Source organism: Chenopodium album, chromosome 6 (genome assembly GCF_948465745.1).
Source record: "Chenopodium album chromosome 6, dcCheAlbu1.1, whole genome shotgun sequence".
Classification (NCBI taxonomy): domain Eukaryota; kingdom Viridiplantae; phylum Streptophyta; class Magnoliopsida; order Caryophyllales; family Amaranthaceae; genus Chenopodium; species Chenopodium album.
In genome coordinates this window covers 46,471,593-46,492,375 of record NC_137839.1, presented here as the reverse complement: position 1 = coordinate 46,492,375, position 20,783 = coordinate 46,471,593, and the positions used below count along the sequence as shown (strand labels likewise).

The 20,783-nt window shown below is 39.7% G+C and overlaps 1 non-coding gene across 1 annotated transcript; it reads right to left on the bottom strand.

The window, feature by feature from the left end:
* Positions 1 to 2,688: 2,688 nt before the first annotated feature.
* LOC145637607 (small nucleolar RNA R71) lies at positions 2,689 to 2,795 on the bottom strand. The gene has a single exon (XR_014114371.1). It is a non-coding gene; the product is annotated as a small nucleolar RNA R71 (small nucleolar RNA).
* Positions 2,796 to 20,783: the final 17,988 nt, after the last annotated feature.

The following is a 20,783-nucleotide window of genomic DNA, read 5'->3' as shown; positions in this document are numbered from 1 at the left end:
GCATTTGTTTTGGGCTAGGCTAGTCTTTATGTGTCTTTGCGGTTTAGCTAGTCATCCATAAGCATTCTTTACTTCGATCCAACACAAGGATGATTTTATTTATCGTCATTGCACTTCCTGTCACGACGGGAGGCCAAAAGTAGATGTCTACACATACCAATCGGCCTTGGTAACGGATGGACTGAGGTGTTATCTCGACCTTCCTCGTACAACGAGCAATCGCCTAAAACATGATTGAATATTTAGGTTATTCGACGGTTTAAACAGGAAATATCAAAAAAAATTATCAAAAAATTAAGACCTCAATAAGACGGGGTGGAGGAGCCAAGTAAGGAATCAAGTCCTGAGAATAATTGTTGTCCATGCGCACAAGCTCCTACCAAGGAAACTGATAGCGATCTCTCCTGTTCAGCAGCTTCTCCAACAAGCGTCAGTGTAACATCGACTCAGGTGGAGGCAATGGCACCACAAAACGATCAACGATGTGCTAACGGACAACACGCTCTCCAAGGTACCAAACAAAATGTGGTGTACCAAAGAAAACAGTACGACACGCTGAGCACTCCAAAGCCTCAGGAAGGTTGATATGTCCATTTTATATAGTATTTTACCCCCGTCCCTTGGTCATAATTAGTAGTGTTTTGGGATCTTTAGAGCCACTTTTATTACTAATTGGTGTTTTATAGTGTTTTCGTAGATTTGGTTGACTTTTGTAGGGACTTGCACTTTTGGAACATTTTCCCGAGATATTATGGAGTATCTACGAGAATTGGAGAAGCACGACCATCCTTCATAGCCCAGGGCCGGTTAGAGCCATCAAACTGGTGATTAAGGGCTCGCTATATGTGATATCGTGGCATTTGTACCGAGTATTCAAGACCCAAAGAGGAAATCCAGATTGGCCCGAAGAATTGGAGCCTAATCGAAGTCCAAAGAGTGGCCCAAGAGTGCCGCCCAGCCATTAGAGGTCCCGCCCGAAGGCGCGCCCGGCCGGGCAGGAAAGTGAAGCTGGCGCCCGAACTCGCGCCCGGCCAGGCGCGAGAGACGTACCTGGAAGTAAAAAGGCGGGCCCCGTCGGGCGGTGCCTCGCCCGATCGGGCGCGTGTTATTATTAGGCGGTTTAATCGTCGTTTAAGTTTGTTTTAGTTTAGGATTCTTGTTTATTATAAATACTTTTCCGTTAAGAGAGTTTAGGATCTTTTTTTACTCTTTCTTAATTCTTCTCCTAGATTTTCTCTCTCTACTTAGCTTTTAGATTAGTTTCTCTCTCTAATACTTTGTTCTTAACTCTACTCTTAATTCCATATTACTTTGGTAACAATTTCTTCTACTTTAATCTCAGTTATTTATTTTAATTCTTTCATCATGTCTTATTTTATTGCTTTGATTAGTTTAGATTTAATTATGTGTAAGTAGTTTTATTTCTAGGGTTTGTGGGATCCATAAATAATATGAAGGTGTAATTTATTGTTGTTGATTATCAATGCTAGATGAATTTTCTATTGATTGGTTTAATGCTCTGTGACTAGATTAGGCATGAGTTTGACAATATTGATTCGAGATTCGAGAGATGAGAATTGATGTTTAGGTCTAGTTTCAATAGGCAGGTTAATTTATAAATGGTTAAGTCAAGATTCGAGAGATGAGATTTAATACCGGTAGAATAATTCTGTGATTGTAATACGTAGCGGAAGCCCTTTATGATCTGATTAATTGATGCATTGATGATTGATTATTATGTTTTTACCCTGGAACGTTATTTATTGGTGAAGCTATGCCCTAGGCCTTTATTCATTGTTTTCTCTTTACTCTTAATCTCCGTACTTTAGTTTTATATCCATATTATTAAATTGTTACTTGATAATTTAGATTGCTTTAATTAATTAGGAATAAAAAGACTTGTTTCCCTGTGGATTTGACCTTACTTCCCTATCTGCATTAGTTAGAGGATTTAGGAATTACTTTTGATTAGGTGATACGACTTTAGCCTGTCAAATTTTGGCGCCGTTGCCGGGGAAACGGTTTTATTTTTTATTTCTGATTATTTATGTGGTTTAGGTTATTTCTTTTTGTCTCAGAGAACGTTAGTTCTTTGAGGCAAGTCTCATATTTGCTTTTAGTTCTTTGTTTATGCCCAGGTGTTCCAGATCAGGTTACATCCCATTTGATCCTGAGATCGAACGATCCTTCCATGGACAAAAGAATTTTTACAAGCAAATTCTGGCGGGTTCTGGTGATAATAATAATCACCGAGACCCTCCAACTGATTCTAGCGACTCAGAGGTATCTTCAGATCCAGAATCAGAGATGGCGGTACCTAAGAAGCTCAGTGATTATTCACAGCCAAAGCTTACAGATTTACCACACCTTACTCCCACTCCAGCTCTTGATGGGGTACAGTTTGAGATTAAACCCCAATTTATAACGATGATAGAAAGGAAGCAATTCATTGGAGCTAAGGGTGAAGACCCAAATCTTCATATTGCAGACTACTGTCAGTACTGTAATACCATCAGGCAAGCTGGGGTCTCACAAGACCAAATTAGGGAGATTCTCTTTCCTTTCTCTTTAAGCAGAAAAGCCAAATTATGGTTTAATGGATTAAATAGAACTGCACTTGGTATAACTGATTGGGAAACTCTTGTTTTGAATTTTTATAATAAATATTATCCTGCAGAGAGAACAGTTGTACTATGGAGTGCAATTCAGAACTTCACCCAAGAGGCCGATGAAACTTTATATGAGGCTTGGGAGAGGTTCAAGGATCTACAAAGAGAATGTCCCCACCATAATCTGGCACAATGGCAGTTGATCCAAGCTTTTTACAATGGGATTGGAAATTCATCTAGAATAATATTGGATTCCGCAGCTAGTGGGAGGTTTATGAACCTTAATGTTGATGATGCAGGTCAAGTTATTGAAGATATGGCAATACATAATTCCCAATATGGGAATCCTAGAGGCTTTGCTAATAAAGGGAAACATAGTGTCGACTCTGTATCCTTTTTACAAGCTCAATTAACTTTCATCTGCTAGAAATTAGATAATCTTAGTACTGCAAATGTAGCTAATGTATCTGCAATTAATAATAGTGCTAATGAGGCTTTCTGTGAAAATTGTGGAATTTTAGGTCATTGGGAGCAAGATTGCAGGAGTTTTGTGGAGCAAGTCAATGCCTTACAAGCTTATAGGCAGAATAACCTATACTCCAACACCTACAATCCTGGGTACCGGAATCATCCGTACCTTTCCTATCGGAGCACCAATGTTCAAAATTCACCACCTCCACAAGAATCACAGGCGCCACAACAAACTCAGCAGAAATATTACCACCCCAATGCTGGCCAGACAAACCAACCACAACAACCCTCCTCATCTTCCGACCCTGCTTTGGTAGAAATTAGAACGATGTTGGCTAATATGCAGAAGCACATGGAGAGTAGAGATGCCCAAATTGATTCGATCCTAGCACATAATAAAATTGTAGATAATCAAATTGCGTAAATTTCTGCTACTCTGCAAGCCCGTCAACAGGGAGCCCTGCCAGCACAGCCGACCAGGCCTACGGATCAAGCCTATGCAATTACTCTAAGGAGTGGTTCAAACTATGAAGGGCCCTCTATGCCCAGAGATGATGAACCTATTTTATTAAATAATGCTAATCTTGATTCCATTAAACCTGACAATGTAGCTAATAGCCCTGCAGGACTAAAGAATAGTACTAATATATCTGATTTTACATTGCAGGGTACGACTCCAAGGAAGGTAGCAACCCCAGATAAGAGCAGTAATGCTCCAAAGCCAGTTATCAAACTTTCATTCCCCAATCGTCACTTGAAAACAAATTTGGATAAGCAGTTTGGTAAGTTTCTGAAGATGGTTAAAGATTTGCAGGTAACAGTTCCCTTCACTGAATTAATTACACAAATTCCTGCATATGCAAAATTTATGAAAGAAATATTGACAAGAAAAAGGTCTATTAGTGAGGTAGAGACAGTAGCTTTCACTGCAAAATGTAGTTTCGTACTTCAAAATAAATCTCCACCTAAACTGAAAGATCCGAGTTGTTTTTTTTATCCCTTGTCATATTGGCAATCTAATGATTGATAATGCATTGTGTGATTTGGGTGCTAGCGTTAGTGTTATGCCTTTGTATGTGTGTTCCAAGCTAAATATGGGTAAATTAGAAGCTACAAATATTACTCTAAGAATGGCTGACCGTTCTTTTAAATACCCCTTAGATATTTTAGAGGATGTTGATGAGTGACATTTATGTCACTCTTAGGGAGTAGTTTTAGAGTCATTTTCGTGTTTATTTTATCTTATTTTCCCTTTCTTTCTCTTGTTTTCCTTTTAATAAAGTTTCTTGTTTATTCGGTAATTTTGGAGCGTTTTAGTTTATTTTCTTTATTTTATTAGCTTTAGTTTATTTTCGTATTTTATTTTACTTTATTTGCTTGCATAGTTTTTGTTTATTTTTATTAGTTTAGTTTTATGTCTCTTATTTTCTATTTCTATTTTATTTATTTTTATTTTTATTTTATTTATCCCAATTCCTTCCTTCGGTTTTGTGTGTAGGGGTTCGGGATTCATGTCAAGTGAGTTCGGGTTCTAATTTGAGTCAAACGCCAAATGCCCATTTCACAAGCATGCTGCCCACTTATCCATCACCGCACACCTCCCTTATCCTCCACCACACATACACCACCACAGCCAAACCAGCCTGCAACCTCACGCAACCACGCATATCACCATCATCCACCTTTCCCCTGCTCACTCACCCTCACCACCAAAATCACCTCTCACGCAACCACAGCAGCCCCACAGCCATACTCACCTGCCACCCCACACACCTGCTCAACCAACACCAACAACGACACAAGCATTTCGCTGCCCCTGCCTCACTCCCAGCCACCTAGCACCGCACATCCCCTGCTTCACCCCGCATCACCACCACAACACAAACCATCCCCTGCTCAACCAAATGCGCAGCCACATCAACCAATACACCACCAATTTCACACCTGACCCGCAACTACCCAAACCAACCATCTGACCACCAACGCAACCCAGCCACCGTAATCAACCTCCCTCAAGCTTTTACAGCAGCCCGCAATTCACCTCACAACAGCCTGCTTTACACCCGCAATCAGCCGCACCTAAACCAGCAACAATTAAGCAACCAATTCGCACAAGCAATTCGGCCCTCAATTAAGCAAATCAGAACAAATTGCAAATTAATCAAGTTCGAGCAAACCCATTAAGAAGTTCGGCCGAACGTCGAGTCAGAGACTTTGGGGGCTTTGTTATTCGAAGGGGAGTGGTCGAACATACCCTTGGTTCGACCGAACCAACCCCGTAGTTCGGTCGAACCCACCACCGGTTCGATCGAACCATTCCACGAGCTTCTCACGCGAGTTTTAATGAAAATTGAACGGCCTTGATTGATTGCTGGTTGATGAAGATGTCGGTGATGATTTTGAGCCATTGATGATGGTTGTTTGGTGTTGATATTGAAGCAGCCAAATTCGAAGAAGGGGAAAGGGGGTAGCTGATTGTTTTGGGGGGAATTGATTTGTTTTATTTTTATTTCTTTTTCTTTTCCCTTTTCTTATTTTCTTTCTTTTCTTTTATTTTTATTTTTTAGTTTCTGATTTTATTTTTTTTACTTTTCCTTTTAATTTATTTTATTTTATTTTCTTTTTCTATTTTTCCTAGTTTTATTAAGTTAGTATAAATACCCATTTTTTTGGGGTAATTAGGAGAACATTCAATAACTATCTATTCCTCTCTCTAATTAGTTTTTAGTTTTAGGTTAGGTTAGGGTTAGTCTTCTTTGGTAGAGAGAGAAAGTGAGGTTTTCTTCATTAATGAACTTGGATTTTGAAGAAGGAGCTTGTTCAATCCTTTGTAGATCTTCATCTTCAATTAATGAGCAATTTCTTACTCTCTCTCCTCTATTTTTATTTGTTTATTTTGATGATTATTTTAGTTGTTGGTATTGCTTGTTGATCATGTTGATTCTTGATTATTTGTTGATTAATCTTGTTATTATCATGATTAGTGAGTAATTTCCCCATTAAGGGGATGGTTGTGGTGTAGTTGGACCTTGAGCATGTTCTAGGGTTTAGAATTGATTTATTTGTGATTAAAGTCTTTATATGCTTGATATTCTTTAATCTTCTTGCAAGTGCACATTGTTGATTGATTAAAGGTGAATCTTTGCTAACAAGAAACGGAAGTTGACTTAGTTAAGGTTCATTAGTATCGATTGTTATTTAATAGTACCTCCTAGTATATGGTTCTAATGTGGAAGCATAGAGGCTATGTTAGGAGAAGCCAATTGACCCTGGAAGGCGGCTAGATTGGATTCTTAATTTCGATATTCGAGCATGTTTAGTTCATAATTAATTCAATTTCTATGCCTTTGTTTATGTTAAAGTGAATGCTATACCTAAACCATTTCCCTTAATGTTTTATTTCTTGTTTTAGCATTTTTAGACTTTAGTTTATTTATCCCCTATTCCGGACTAGCTTAATTGTCGATAACATTTGGTGGTGTTTACCGTTCTCTGTGGTTCGACCCCTATGCTTGCCTTATACTCGTATTAGGTTTGTTTAGGTTGTATAAATTGTATTTGATCTAGGGATAGACAATTGACGACGCGTTTATTCCCTTGTCAAATTGGCGCCGTTGCCGGGGAACGACTTCCATTACCGTCATGTTATCTTATTGAGACTAGTCCATTGTTTATATTTTCTTTTGATTTGTTTTTGTTCTCTTTGTTTTGTTTGAGAAAAAATGGCTTATATTTCTATTCCTCAATTTGATAATGAACCGTTTTGGGTGTATTTCAATAGACTTGAGGATTTCCTAGATGGTGTTAAAGGTTTAACCAAGGGTGATTATTGTGAAATCATCAATTTGGGATTAAATGAGAATTTTAGAGGAGTAGTTGATAATATGTTAAATGGTAAATTTCAAGACATGTCTTCGGATGAAGCTTGGGATTTCTATTCATGGTTAGCTAGGGATAATTATGATTGGGAGAGGGCCAATCATGAGACTTATGTTCAGGATTCTCATGCTTTTAATGTTGATGCTAATTGTCATGATTTGTCTAATATGAATTCCCATGATGTGCTTGATGCTCCCCATAGTGACCATGTAATGCATGATTTCAACTCCCCTCCCTCTATAACTCAATGTAATGAGGTACATTCTAATGATGATGAAGTGCATGCTCTTTCTCATTTTGCATCCGATTTTTTCATGAATTCTAAAGGTGTGCCCCATAGTCCCCTAGATGATTCCAATGAGCAAGCTTTTGACTCGTCTATCCATGATGATTTGGACTCATTTGAGATTATGGCCCAAATATTTCTTGAGTTTCAAACGGTAGCCCATAACCTTATGAGTGAGTTCATTGATAAGGCTTCATTAGAAAGAGATGAGTTTGAGAGAAATTTGCCCCCATTCACTCTTGATTTTGAGATAGTAGAAGGAAAGGATGTTTATTGTGTTGAAAAGGAGGATAAGGTTGATTACCTTGGAGTTTTTGAGCTTGAGGAAGATGTAGAACATGAGGGTTCTTCATTTGAGGATTCCATGATTGATTTTCATTCCCTCATTAGTGATGTGAAATCTTGTGATGAGGGATTAGCTACCCCTTTTTGCCTTTCTCATACACCTTTTTCCCAAAGGTTTAACCATATCTCCTACTATCCTATGTTCCTCCCTTCTTTTCTCAAAGAACCTCTTAGGGATCCTCTTCCTATTCATGCTTCCGAAGCCCCAAACTCTTTCATTGTTGATGAGGAAAAGAGTTATAATGCCAACCAAAAAGATTTTCGTGAGGATTTTTCTTTTTCTTCTTCTACTTTTTCTTCTTATTTTCTTGATTTTTCTTTTGATTCTTTTACTTTTTCTTTTCTCCCTTCTCTCAAGCATAAAGTCTCCTTGTACTTTATGTTTGCTTGTCATATGAGCATCGCGTATGCTCTATTTCTTGATATGTTTGCCGGTGCATATGACAAGTTATTGCGTTCTTTGTCGGGTTATTTACTAGATTGGTCATGCTTGGACGTTAAGCAAGCCTTTGCGGGAAGTAACCCGTGTTTTATTGCTTTCTTTTTCTTTCTTTTGTGTTTCTCATTTTTGTTTACTCTCTTGTCTATGTGTATAGGTACTCGATGCATATAATCATGTGCAAAGATTTTGGATTGAGCTCCTTGAGAAGAAGCACACCAATGATTGCTTGCATTTGGAAAAGCAACAACGACGAGGAATTAGATGAAATTGTGGACAATGTGCTCAATTGCGGGTTTCAACACCCACCTCACATTTGGTTTACTCTTTCCTTCTTCCCTCATCTTGGATTTGCTTTCTTAATTGCATTTGGATTGAATGATTATGAATTGTTGTGTGAATGAGTTTTCTTCCTTCCCCTCCCACCCACCCTTTATGCCTTTATTTTTTTTTAGCATTGAGGACAATGCTCCATTCTAGCTTGGGGGAGTAGCTATTCGCTAGCTTGGGGGGTTATCTATATCTCTTGGTGGTTTCTTAATCCATAGTCTCATGATTGCTTGGTTTATTTCTCTCATACTTGCCAAAGTCTATTGTTGAGATTGGTTTTCTATGTTTGGATGGCCATGAGCGCCTTATTGAGTTGACTTTTGGTATATGTAGTTTTGATTGATCATGCTTTCATCTTGCACAATTGTATATGCATTCTTGAGTATTGTTGGTTTTGTGAATATTTGTGTGTATAGTGTCTTTCCATGGCATTCAAGGCAAGTTTCAAAATGTTTTGTTTTAAACTTGGACATAATTGGGCTTTAGCACCTAGAATACCCTCTTTGCTAGTTGTTAGAGGTTTTCGTGCACTTGAATGTCGAGGTTGGTTCACGCATATAACATTGCCAAGGTAGTAGAACTTAAGGGCTATGAAACCTTAGCTCACTTGGTTTGTGGTAAGACGATTGTCGCTCTCTAGCTAGTTGAAGCTTTAAAGGTGATTTTTGCTACTCCACTACCGTCATTTTTGTGAGGATGTGTCTATTTTGTTCTAGCCTTCTACATTTCTTGCATGTGTGGCGTTTGGATCCTTGGCATTGCTAGCTTATATCGAGAATTTGGCTTAATCTACCCAAGATCGAGACCGAACCAACCTAGGGGAAGACGAAGGCAATTAGGATTTTTGTTTTGTTCTATTATTTTCTATTCTTTTATTTTTCTTTTGCATTTGCTCATTTAGTAACCCAATTTGAGCCATTTTCCCTTCTTTGGCATAACCACATTACAAACCAATGGACCTTTGCTTTATTTTCACCTTTTTTAGTTTTTGTGAAGCATTCTTGGGACTTGATTTGTATTTTTTGGTTAATGAAAGTGAGAAAAAGAATGAAAAAGAAGTGAAAAACTCAAATTTTGGTACTTGAGATTATTTTTGTTATGTTGAATGGGTTGAGTAAATGAGAAGAAAATAAAGGAAATGAAAGAAAAAGCCGCTCAAAGTTAAAAGAGGCAAGAGCAAAGAATAAAAAGAAATGAAAAAAAAAAAGAAGAAAATATTGAGAAAATACAAAAATATTTGTTGTTTGGTTGAAAAAGAATAAGCTTGGGGGAGGTGTTGCTAGAATTTTTGATTCGAAAGTTGGTAGTTTATTGAGTTCGAATTGAGGAATGATCAACCTTGCTTCACTTCTAAGTTTACCACCAATTTCCAAATTTATTTCCACACCCTTTACCCTAGCCTAAACGTTTCAACCCTTTTAAGACCTTTTGACCTTAGTGAGGTTTAGTTACTACCGATGAAGGGTAATCAAGCCAAGCCTATTGAGCGAGCTATCAATGCCAAGATGTCGGGTAGCCTAAATGTTTTTCATTGATTATTTCTTCCGATTCCTTCGAGGAATCTCGAGATATCACCTTAAAAGTGGATGCAAAACTAGTGAGGATGCGGAAGTTTGGTTGGAGATAAGGAGGAGTGTAAGTCCCTCTAAGTTCTCTACCCTTTGCATGCTTTATGTGTGCATCAACCTTAGCTATTCTTTTGCTTGGCTACCTTTAATGTCTAGAAAGGACTGTATTCTTGTGCATTTAGCCCATTGTTTGTGTTTGGTTTGAAATTTCAAAACTCGAGTTTTCTTGATTTCACCTTTGCCTTGAATGTTATGTTTTGTCGAGAGTTGTGGGTTAAACCTCTTAGGAAACCCTCACGAGACCTCACTCGTCCTCACAGGCGACTTTGGGGTTTTAAGGGCTTGTTGTAGCTAAAAACAACCGTGATTCCTACGACAGTGAGTTAGTGTACATTCTTTCTCTTTGTTTCTATTTTGTTTCTTTTGCTTTAAATAATTCCATCTTGTTCTCTTTTGCCTTAGCTTTGCTCGAGGACGAGCAAAGGTTTAGCTTGGGGGAATTTGATGAGTGACATTTATGTCACTCTTAGGGAGTAGTTTTAGAGTCATTTTCGTGTTTATTTTATCTTATTTTCCCTTTCTTTCTCTTGTTTTCCTTTTAATAAAGTTTCTTGTTTATTCGGTAATTTTGGAGCGTTTTAGTTTATTTTCTTTATTTTATTAGCTTTAGTTTATTTTCGTATTTTATTTTACTTTATTTGCTTGCATAGTTTTTGTTTATTTTTATTAGTTTAGTTTTATGTCTCTTATTTTCTATTTCTATTTTATTTATTTTTATTTTTATTTTATTTATCCCAATTCCTTCCTTCGGTTTTGTGTGTAGGGGTTCGGGATTCATGTCAAGTGAGTTCGGGTTCTAATTTGAGTCAAACGCCAAATGCCCATTTCACAAGCATGCTGCCCACTTATCCATCACCGCACACCTCCCTTATCCTCCACCACACATACACCACCACAGCCAAACCAGCCTGCAACCTCACGCAACCACGCATATCACCATCATCCACCTTTCCCCTGCTCACTCACCCTCACCACCAAAATCACCTCTCACGCAACCACAGCAGCCCCACAGCCATACTCACCTGCCACCCCACACACCTGCTCAACCAACACCAACAACGACACAAGCATTTCGCTGCCCCTGCCTCACTCCCAGCCACCTAGCACCGCACATCCCCTGCTTCACCCCGCATCACCACCACAACACAAACCATCCCCTGCTCAACCAAATGCGCAGCCACATCAACCAATACACCACCAATTTCACACCTGACCCGCAACTACCCAAACCAACCATCTGACCACCAACGCAACCCAGCCACCGTAATCAACCTCCCTCAAGCTTTTACAGCAGCCCGCAATTCACCTCACAACAGCCTGCTTTACACCCGCAATCAGCCGCACCTAAACCAGCAACAATTAAGCAACCAATTCGCACAAGCAATTCGGCCCTCAATTAAGCAAATCAGAACAAATTGCAAATTAATCAAGTTCGAGCAAACCCATTAAGAAGTTCGGCCGAACGTCGAGTCAGAGACTTTGGGGGCTTTGTTATTCGAAGGGGAGTGGTCGAACATACCCTTGGTTCGACCGAACCAACCCCGTAGTTCGGTCGAACCCACCACCGGTTCGATCGAACCATTCCACGAGCTTCTCACGCGAGTTTTAATGAAAATTGAACGGCCTTGATTGATTGCTGGTTGATGAAGATGTCGGTGATGATTTTGAGCCATTGATGATGGTTGTTTGGTGTTGATATTGAAGCAGCCAAATTCGAAGAAGGGGAAAGGGGGTAGCTGATTGTTTTGGGGGGAATTGATTTGTTTTATTTTTATTTCTTTTTCTTTTCCCTTTTCTTATTTTCTTTCTTTTCTTTTATTTTTATTTTTTAGTTTCTGATTTTATTTTTTTTACTTTTCCTTTTAATTTATTTTATTTTATTTTCTTTTTCTATTTTTCCTAGTTTTATTAAGTTAGTATAAATACCCATTTTTTTGGGGTAATTAGGAGAACATTCAATAACTATCTATTCCTCTCTCTAATTAGTTTTTAGTTTTAGGTTAGGTTAGGGTTAGTCTTCTTTGGTAGAGAGAGAAAGTGAGGTTTTCTTCATTAATGAACTTGGATTTTGAAGAAGGAGCTTGTTCAATCCTTTGTAGATCTTCATCTTCAATTAATGAGCAATTTCTTACTCTCTCTCCTCTATTTTTATTTGTTTATTTTGATGATTATTTTAGTTGTTGGTATTGCTTGTTGATCATGTTGATTCTTGATTATTTGTTGATTAATCTTGTTATTATCATGATTAGTGAGTAATTTCCCCATTAAGGGGATGGTTGTGGTGTAGTTGGACCTTGAGCATGTTCTAGGGTTTAGAATTGATTTATTTGTGATTAAAGTCTTTATATGCTTGATATTCTTTAATCTTCTTGCAAGTGCACATTGTTGATTGATTAAAGGTGAATCTTTGCTAACAAGAAACGGAAGTTGACTTAGTTAAGGTTCATTAGTATCGATTGTTATTTAATAGTACCTCCTAGTATATGGTTCTAATGTGGAAGCATAGAGGCTATGTTAGGAGAAGCCAATTGACCCTGGAAGGCGGCTAGATTGGATTCTTAATTTCGATATTCGAGCATGTTTAGTTCATAATTAATTCAATTTCTATGCCTTTGTTTATGTTAAAGTGAATGCTATACCTAAACCATTTCCCTTAATGTTTTATTTCTTGTTTTAGCATTTTTAGACTTTAGTTTATTTATCCCCTATTCCGGACTAGCTTAATTGTCGATAACATTTGGTGGTGTTTACCGTTCTTTGTGGTTCGACCCCTATGCTTGCCTTATACTCGTATTAGGTTTGTTTAGGTTGTATAAATTGTATTTGATCTAGGGATAGACAATTGACGACGCGTTTATTCCCTTGTCAGATGTTCCTGTTAGAGTAGGTAAATTTTATATACCTGTTATTTTTGTTGTTCTTGATATGGCTGAGGATATGCAAACCCCAATTATTTTGGGTAGACCATTCCTTAACATTGCAGGAGCAATTATAGATGTGAGATGTGGCAAATTAACACTATCAGTAGGGGACGATAAAATTATTTTAATCTTAATAATACCCCTAAAATCCCCATGAAAGAGGAGAAGTGTTTTAGTGTTGATGTGGTTCAAAATTATTCTAACAAGCCCCAAGCTCTTGTAAAAGATCCCTTGGATGCGTATCTTGTGTTGCATCTTCTACAGATGAGATAGACAAATGGCAAAAGGAAGTTGATGCAATAGAAAGAGCCCTCTACACTGTCGGTCTTGGCTTCGAAGATGAGAAGGTGGAATTAAACAAGCAAGTTGTGGAAATTGATCCTACGGTAAGTGTTCTGCCAGATCGAGTTACAAGTGTTAAATGTAGTGACAATTTGAAGCAACCATCGATCGAAGAGGGGTCTCTAGTGTGTAGTATTAAAGAGCCCCCAGTCCAAGTCAAGGAGGATCCACCAGATAAGGTGAATTGTCGTCCCACAGGGTATGTCAGGAAGCCGCGTCGTGGCCTAAACATCGCTCGACCGGGTGAGAAACCACCCAACCAAGCGTTAGGCCAAGGGTCATAGTTCTTATACTTGGTAAGAAGGTCGCGCGGGACCCAGATAAACCAGCGCTTTACAGGAGGCAACCCGTATTTTAATGCTTTTTAACCTAGTTTTTCTTCCTTTTTCTTGTGAGAGGAGAGAGGAGGGAGTCTAATGAGTTTTATGAGTTTTTGTACAGGTTTGAAGGAAAAGAGTTAGCCAAAAATTGAAGAAAAGAAGAAAGGCAAAAAAAATCTTCCAATTAGCCTCGGGCCCGATCGGGCGAAGCTCGCCCGACCGGGCGCGAGAGCAAGGGTTTAAAAACTTTAATTATCGCCCATCCGGGCGGAGGTCCGCCTGACCGGGCGCGAAAGTTGACGTATACGGACATTTTTACCGCCCGATCGGGCGAACGACCGGGCGCTAGAGTAGAGGAAATTCGGGCAACAGATCGCCCGATCGGGCAAAGCTTGCCCGACCGGGCGCGAGAACAACGAAGATTACGAGCACAGATCGCCCGACCGGGCGACAGCCCGCTCGGCCGGGCGCGAGACGGCACCCGTTTTCCTTCTTCTTCTTCTTTCTTTCTTTTCTCATTTTATTTCTCTTTTCCTCCATAAATTTTTCTATCTAAAACCTTAAAACCTCTACCTTCTCTGTAAGATCTTCTCTCCACCTCTTACCCAAATTCAATAATTTTTACATATTCTTAATCCTGTCTTCACCCTCTACAATCTTACATTAAAAATTTTCAAGTTTCAATCAAATAATTTCACACCCATTTTTCTACTATGGCAGAGGGCTCGATCAATTTTTGGGAGGAGTTCTATTCGAGGGAGGTGTACGATCCAGATTTGCAACTCCCCTAATGGCCAACAATCCGAATTGCTAGCCAGGAGCAAAAGGAATGGCTAGAACACCTTGTCGGGCGAGACGTAATTCCTTCACGGTGGTTACCCCGCCCTACTCTTGAATCTTATAGTTTGTATGATTTTGTTAAACGATTTTTGAATGATATAGGAATGAGAAAATTTGTTGACATGAACTATCCTACATACCGTGAATTAACATGTGAATTTTTGTCTTCTTTGAAAGTTGTAAATAGTAGAAATGGACCGAACTTTTTTTTTAGGTTAAACAACAAGAATATTAGTTTGACATATGTTGAATTTTGTAAATTATTTGAATTGAATTCTGAATTACCTTTTCAATGGCATGCTGATTATAAAATGGGTGATATTTATCATGCTTTAACTAGTTTGTCGACCCCCGACCCCCAACATGCTAGTACGAAACCTATCCATCACCCTATCCCAAAAATCTGGCAAAGATTTGCAGGATTGTGTGTTTCTTGGAAGGAACGAGCCTCACAACGCCCAAACCAACGAACTAGCTGTTATTGGTCACTATGTGTATGGGTTTGGTAAACTGAACATAGGTGGATACATCATCCACCACCTGAGTAGACATGCCACGGCCAGTACCCAGTCTCGTACCCCTATTCGTATAGGAGGCCTTATCACTAGGATAGCAATTAAAAAGGTCGGTTTTGTTAAGAGTGGACCCCACCAGATGACTAATTGTGGGACGAATACCTATATGACTGCTAGATATTTTGAGGAGTTGGGTTGGGTACGATTGGATAGTGAGAAAACCCCCCACTGGTGCATTAGGACTGGGATTGATCAGTCATTGCCTATTTTTCCCCTACCTAGTCCTGACTTGACCGTCTTTCCCCCCGGGCAAGCGTCCTACATGTACGACCTATTAGTTGCCCATGCTAGGGGGCAAGCACCACCAGTACCATCACCAGTTTCACCACCCCAGCCCGAGCCCGAGGTACCACCTTGCATGTCCCACTCTGTCACCCATGTTGACTCTGACCCAGTTTGGGACTTCCAGAGTATAGGTCAAGCTTTAGGCCGTATTGAGCACTCCCAAACTGACCTTAGGAGGATGGTAGGCTTCATTGACCATAGGTTAGGGTACCTTGAGGGGAACAAGGGTAGAGCTCTCTACCCTATGTATGATGATTATGCTCGTCGGGGCAACATTCCCGACGATGCCATTTACCCTGACTCGTTTCAGCCTCCACCCCAAGGATACGATAGGGATCCCACTGCCCATGGTATTTATACTGACTATTCTACCATCCATGGGTACGGCCAGGACATTCCTTTCGGGGGACCGGCGGGGGGGGGGAGTTTTCACGCTGATTATTTTGGTGGTATCTCTTCTGGTGCAGGTGGTATAGGAGGTGGAGGATTCGGCTCCATGGATGAGGATGATGAGGATTAGCCATGCTAGGCTAATTCCCGAGCCAATGAGGACATTGTCTTATTCTGGCTTGGGGGAGATTTTGGATTTGGTATCTTTCTTTTTCCCTTTTCCTTTGTTTTTGGTGTGTTTTCTTAGATTAGATTTATTGCTTTCTAGGTTAGTTTTATTGCTTTCTTATATGAAAAATACAAAAAAATTGAAAAATAAAAAAAAAAATCCAAAAATACGTTCCAATGAATTGTAAATCATGCTTCCTATGCCCCATACTTGGAAAATATTGTTTTGATTCTTGGTATATGATGATAAACATTGTGAATTTGTTGATCATGATTTGAAGTTTGAGTGCTTAGATGTCCTAACATGCGTCAATTTTGTCCAACTACTTGTGAATATAGTGCTTGACTAGTTGATTTGGTTAGGAATGTGTGATAGTTCCTGGTATGTCAATGAATTTGAATATTGATTTGCAACTATAAGTAATGTTTATATGACTCATTGATATGCACATTGTGGAGGACGAAGGCATTTGTTCTTTTAGGTAGCCTTCACATGATTTTAGATACATTTGTTCCCTTCTTGCTACCCATGTTGCTGCTTTAACTTTTTGTTGTTTATTAGCCACATTACAAGCCTGTTTTGCCCCATTGGTTACTAGTCCCAAGTTTGGCTTGGGGGAGCTATTAGTGAGTGAGGTGAGGGAGTTTGTAGTGTGCTTATTATTTGCACAATTTGGGTGGGTTTTGAGAAGTTATTTTGTCCTTGATCGTAGTTTATTTTTGATGAGTTTGAAAGTTGAATTTTCTTGAAAAAAATAAAGTATGATGTTATGAAGAAAAGAAAAAAAAAGTGAAAAAAAAATAATTGAACTTCAAAAGAAAAAAAAGAGCAAAAGGAAAAAAATTGTTCAATGTTCAAATGTTCTAGTTGGAGGTTAATCAAAGGAAAGAAAAAAATTGAGTCTCAATGAAAAATTCAAGTTTGGAAAATAAAGTTTGTTTATTCACTCAAGTACTTTATTGTTATATCTTTATGAGTGAAATTTGTAAGTGTTGGGATTGTTTGATATGTTTGGAGTTGTATTTGGTGGATCTTTTGTTGGAGTTGGTTATGTTGGAGATGTTGATCATTATTTATTTTGATCATGAGTTTTATTAGGATTTGCTCCCTTTAAGCATAGCTTTTCTCTCACTTATTCCCAAATGTAACCTACCCTTTACCCTAGCCTTATATTACAAGCTTTAAAGACCTTCCGACCTTTGTGCATAGAGTTGTATGGATGTGAAAGTGTTGTTTATCAATGCAAGTTATGATTTGACATATTTTGAGTCGACTAGTAGGTTGAGTGTACATCTTTTTATACACACGAGAGTGTGAGTTGGGAGGGCATTGTTCACATAAAGGGGTTGGTTGGTGATGTGTCTAGTTTATATAGTAATTTACCCCCGTCCCTTGGTCATAATTAGTAGTGTTTTTGGCTCTTTAGAGCCACTTTTATTACTAATTGGTGTTTTCTAGTGTTTTCGTAGATTTGGTTGACTTTTGCAGGGAATTACACTCTTGGAGTATTTTCCCGAGATATTTTGGAGCAATCACGAACATGGTTAACACTATCAGTAGGGGATGATAAAGTTGTTTTTAATCTTAATCATACCCCTAAAAGCTCCATGACTGAGGAGAAATATTTCAGTGTTAATGTGGTTGAGAATTATTCTAACAAGCCCCAAGCTCTTGAAAAAGATCCCTTGGAGGCGGTATCTTGTGTTGCATCCTTTTCAGATGAGATAGACAAATGGCAGGAGGAAGTTGATGCAATAGAAAGATCACTCTACAATGTTGGTCTTGGTTTTGAGGACGAAAAGGTGGAATCAATCAAGCAAGTTGTGCGATTGGAGCCTACGGTAAGTGTTCCGCCAAATTGAGTTGCAAGTGTTGAATGCAATGACAATTTGAAGCAACCCTCGATCAAATAAGGATCTTTGGTACGTAGCATTGAAGACCCCCAATCCATGTAAAGGAGGATCCACCAGATAAAGTGAATGGGCGCCCCACAGGGCATGTCATGAAATCGCGTCACAGCCGAAACACCGCTAGACCGGGTGAGAAACCACCCGATCAAGCGTTAGGCCAAGGGTCCTAGTTTTTGTACTTGGTAAGAAGGTCGTGCGGGACCTAGATAAACCAGCGCTTTGCGGGAGGCAACCCGTATTTTTAATGCTTTTTAGACTAGTTTTTCTTTCCTTCTTCTTATGAGAGGAGAGATGAGGGAATCTAATCAGTTCTATGAGTCTTTGTACAGTTTTGAAGGAAAAGAGTTAGCCAAATTTTGAGAAAAGAAGAATATAAAAAATTCGACAATTCTGTCTCAGGCCTGACCGGGCGAAGTCCGCCCGATCGGGCGCGAGACCTAGGTCCAAAAGTTGAGCATTTTCGCCCGACCAGGCGATGGGCGCCCGACTGGGCGCGAAATTCGTCGTATACGGACTACTTTGTCCGCCCGATCGGGCAAGCCTCGCCCGACCGGGCGCGAGAAGGGGCGAAATTTGGAGCGATAGATCGCCCGACCGGGCGAAGGGCGCTCGACCGGGCGCGAGAGTTGAAGACAATACGGGCATCAGATCGCCCGACCGGGCGCGAGAACCTCCAAATATAAAAATTTCATATCACCCTACCGGGCGCGACGGGCGTCCGCGTCCTCTTCTTCTTTCTTTCCTTCTTTCTTCCTTCATTTCTTCTTTCCTCCATTACTTTCTCTCTCTAAAACTCAAATTTTCTCCACCTTCTCTCTAAGATTTCTCCTTCATTCCTCAACCAAATTCAAAACTTTTTACATATTTGTAATCCCTTCTTCATCCTCTACATTTCCATATAAAAATTTTCAGATTTTATTCAACTAAATTTTCAACCCATTTCTACCATGGCTTCAAAGAGGGCTAGGTCTATTTTCGGTAGGAGCTCCAGTTCAAGGGAGGAATACGACCCGGATTTGCAACTCCCGTACTGGCCGACGATCCGTATTACTAGCCAAGACCAAAAGGAGCGGCTAGAACACTTGATCGGGCGTGAGGTAATTCCTTCTCGGTGGTTACACCGCCCTGCTCTAGAATCATTTGGTTTGTATGATTTTGTAAAACGATTTTTAAATGACATTAGCATGAGAAAATTTGTTGATATGCACTATCCTACATTCCGAGAACTTACTTGTGAATTCTTGTCTTCTTTACATGTTGTTAGTAGTAGAAATGGGCCGAATTTAATTTTTAGGTTGAACAATAGGAATATTAGTTTAACTTATGTAGAATTTTGTAAATTATTTGAATTAAATTCTGAATTACCTCATCAATGGCATGCGGACTATAAAATGGGTGACATATATCATGCTTTGACTGGTTTGCCTACTCCCGACCCCCAACATGCTAGTACCAAACCTATTCACCACCCTGTCCCAAAAATCTGGCAAAGATTTGCGGGTTTGTGCTTTTTAGGTAGGAACGAGCCCCATAATGCCCAATCTAACGAACTAGCTGTCATAGGACACTATGTGTATGGGTACGGGAAATTGAACATAGGTAGGTTTATTATTCACCATCTGAGCAGGCATGCCACGGCCAGCACCACATCTTGCACCCCCATTCGTTTAGGAGGCCTTTTCACTCGAATAGCAGTGAAAAAGGCCGGTTTTGTAGTGGATGGACCCCAACAACTGACCAACTGTGGACCAGATACCTATATGACTGCTAGGTATTTTGAGGAGTTGGGGTGGGTACGTACGACCGGATAGCGAGAAGACACCCTTTTGGTGTATTAGGACTGGGAGCGAGCAACCTTTGCCCATCTTTCCCCTACCCAGTCCTGACTTGACCGCCTTTCCCCCAGGGAAACCATCCTACACATATGATGTTTTAGTTGCCAACTCTAGGGGGCAGGCACCACCACCACCAGTACCACCACCCCAGCCTCAGCCTCAGCCCGAGGTGGCTTTCTCTCCACCTCGCATGTCTCACTCTGTCCCTCATGTTGACTCAAACCCAGTTTGGGACCTTCAGAGTATAGGTTAGGCCTTAGGACGTATCGAGCATTCCTATACTGACCTTAGGAGGATGGTAGGCTCCATAGACCATAGGTTAGGGTACCTAGAGAGGAACCAGGGTAGAGCCCTCTACCCTATGTATAATGATTATGCTCGTCGGGGCAACATTCCCGACGACGCTATTCACCCTGACTGGTTTCAGCCTCCACCCCTGGGATACGATAGGGATCCCACTACCCATGGTATTTACACTGACTATTCTTCCTTCCATGGGTACGGCCAGGACATTCCTTTCTGGGGACCGACGGGGGGGGGGGGGGGAGTTTTCATGCTGATTATTTTGGTGGTAGCTCTTCTGGTGCAGGTGGTGCAGGTGGAAGTGGAGGTGCAGGTTTCAGCTCGATGGATGAGGATGATCAGGACTAGCTGTGTTGGGCTAGTTCCCGAGCCAATGAGGACATTGTCTGATTCTGGCTTGGGGGAAATTTTGGATTTGGTTTGGTATATTTCTTTTCCTCTTTTCTTTTATTTTTGGTGTGTTTTCTTAGGTTAGATTTCTTGTTTTCTAGGTTAGTTTTATTGCTTTCTTATATATGAAAAAAGAAAAAAAAAATAAAAAATAAAAAAAAATCCAAAAATACGTTCCAATGAATTGTAAATTATGCTTCCCTGTGCCCCTTACTTGAGAAAATTGTTTTGATTCTTGGTATTTGATGATAAGCATTGTGGATTAGTTGATCATGACTTGATGTTTGATTGCCTTGGAACCTTAACATGCGTCAATTTTGTCCAACTACTTGTGAATATAGTGCTTGACTAGTTGATTTGGTTAGGAATGTGTGATAGTTCCATAGTTCCTGGTATGTCAATGAATTTGAGTATTGGTTTGCAACTATTAGTAATATTTATATGATTCATTATTATGCACATTGAGGAGGACGAAGGCATTTGTTCTTTTAGGTAGCCTCCAGATGATTGTAGATA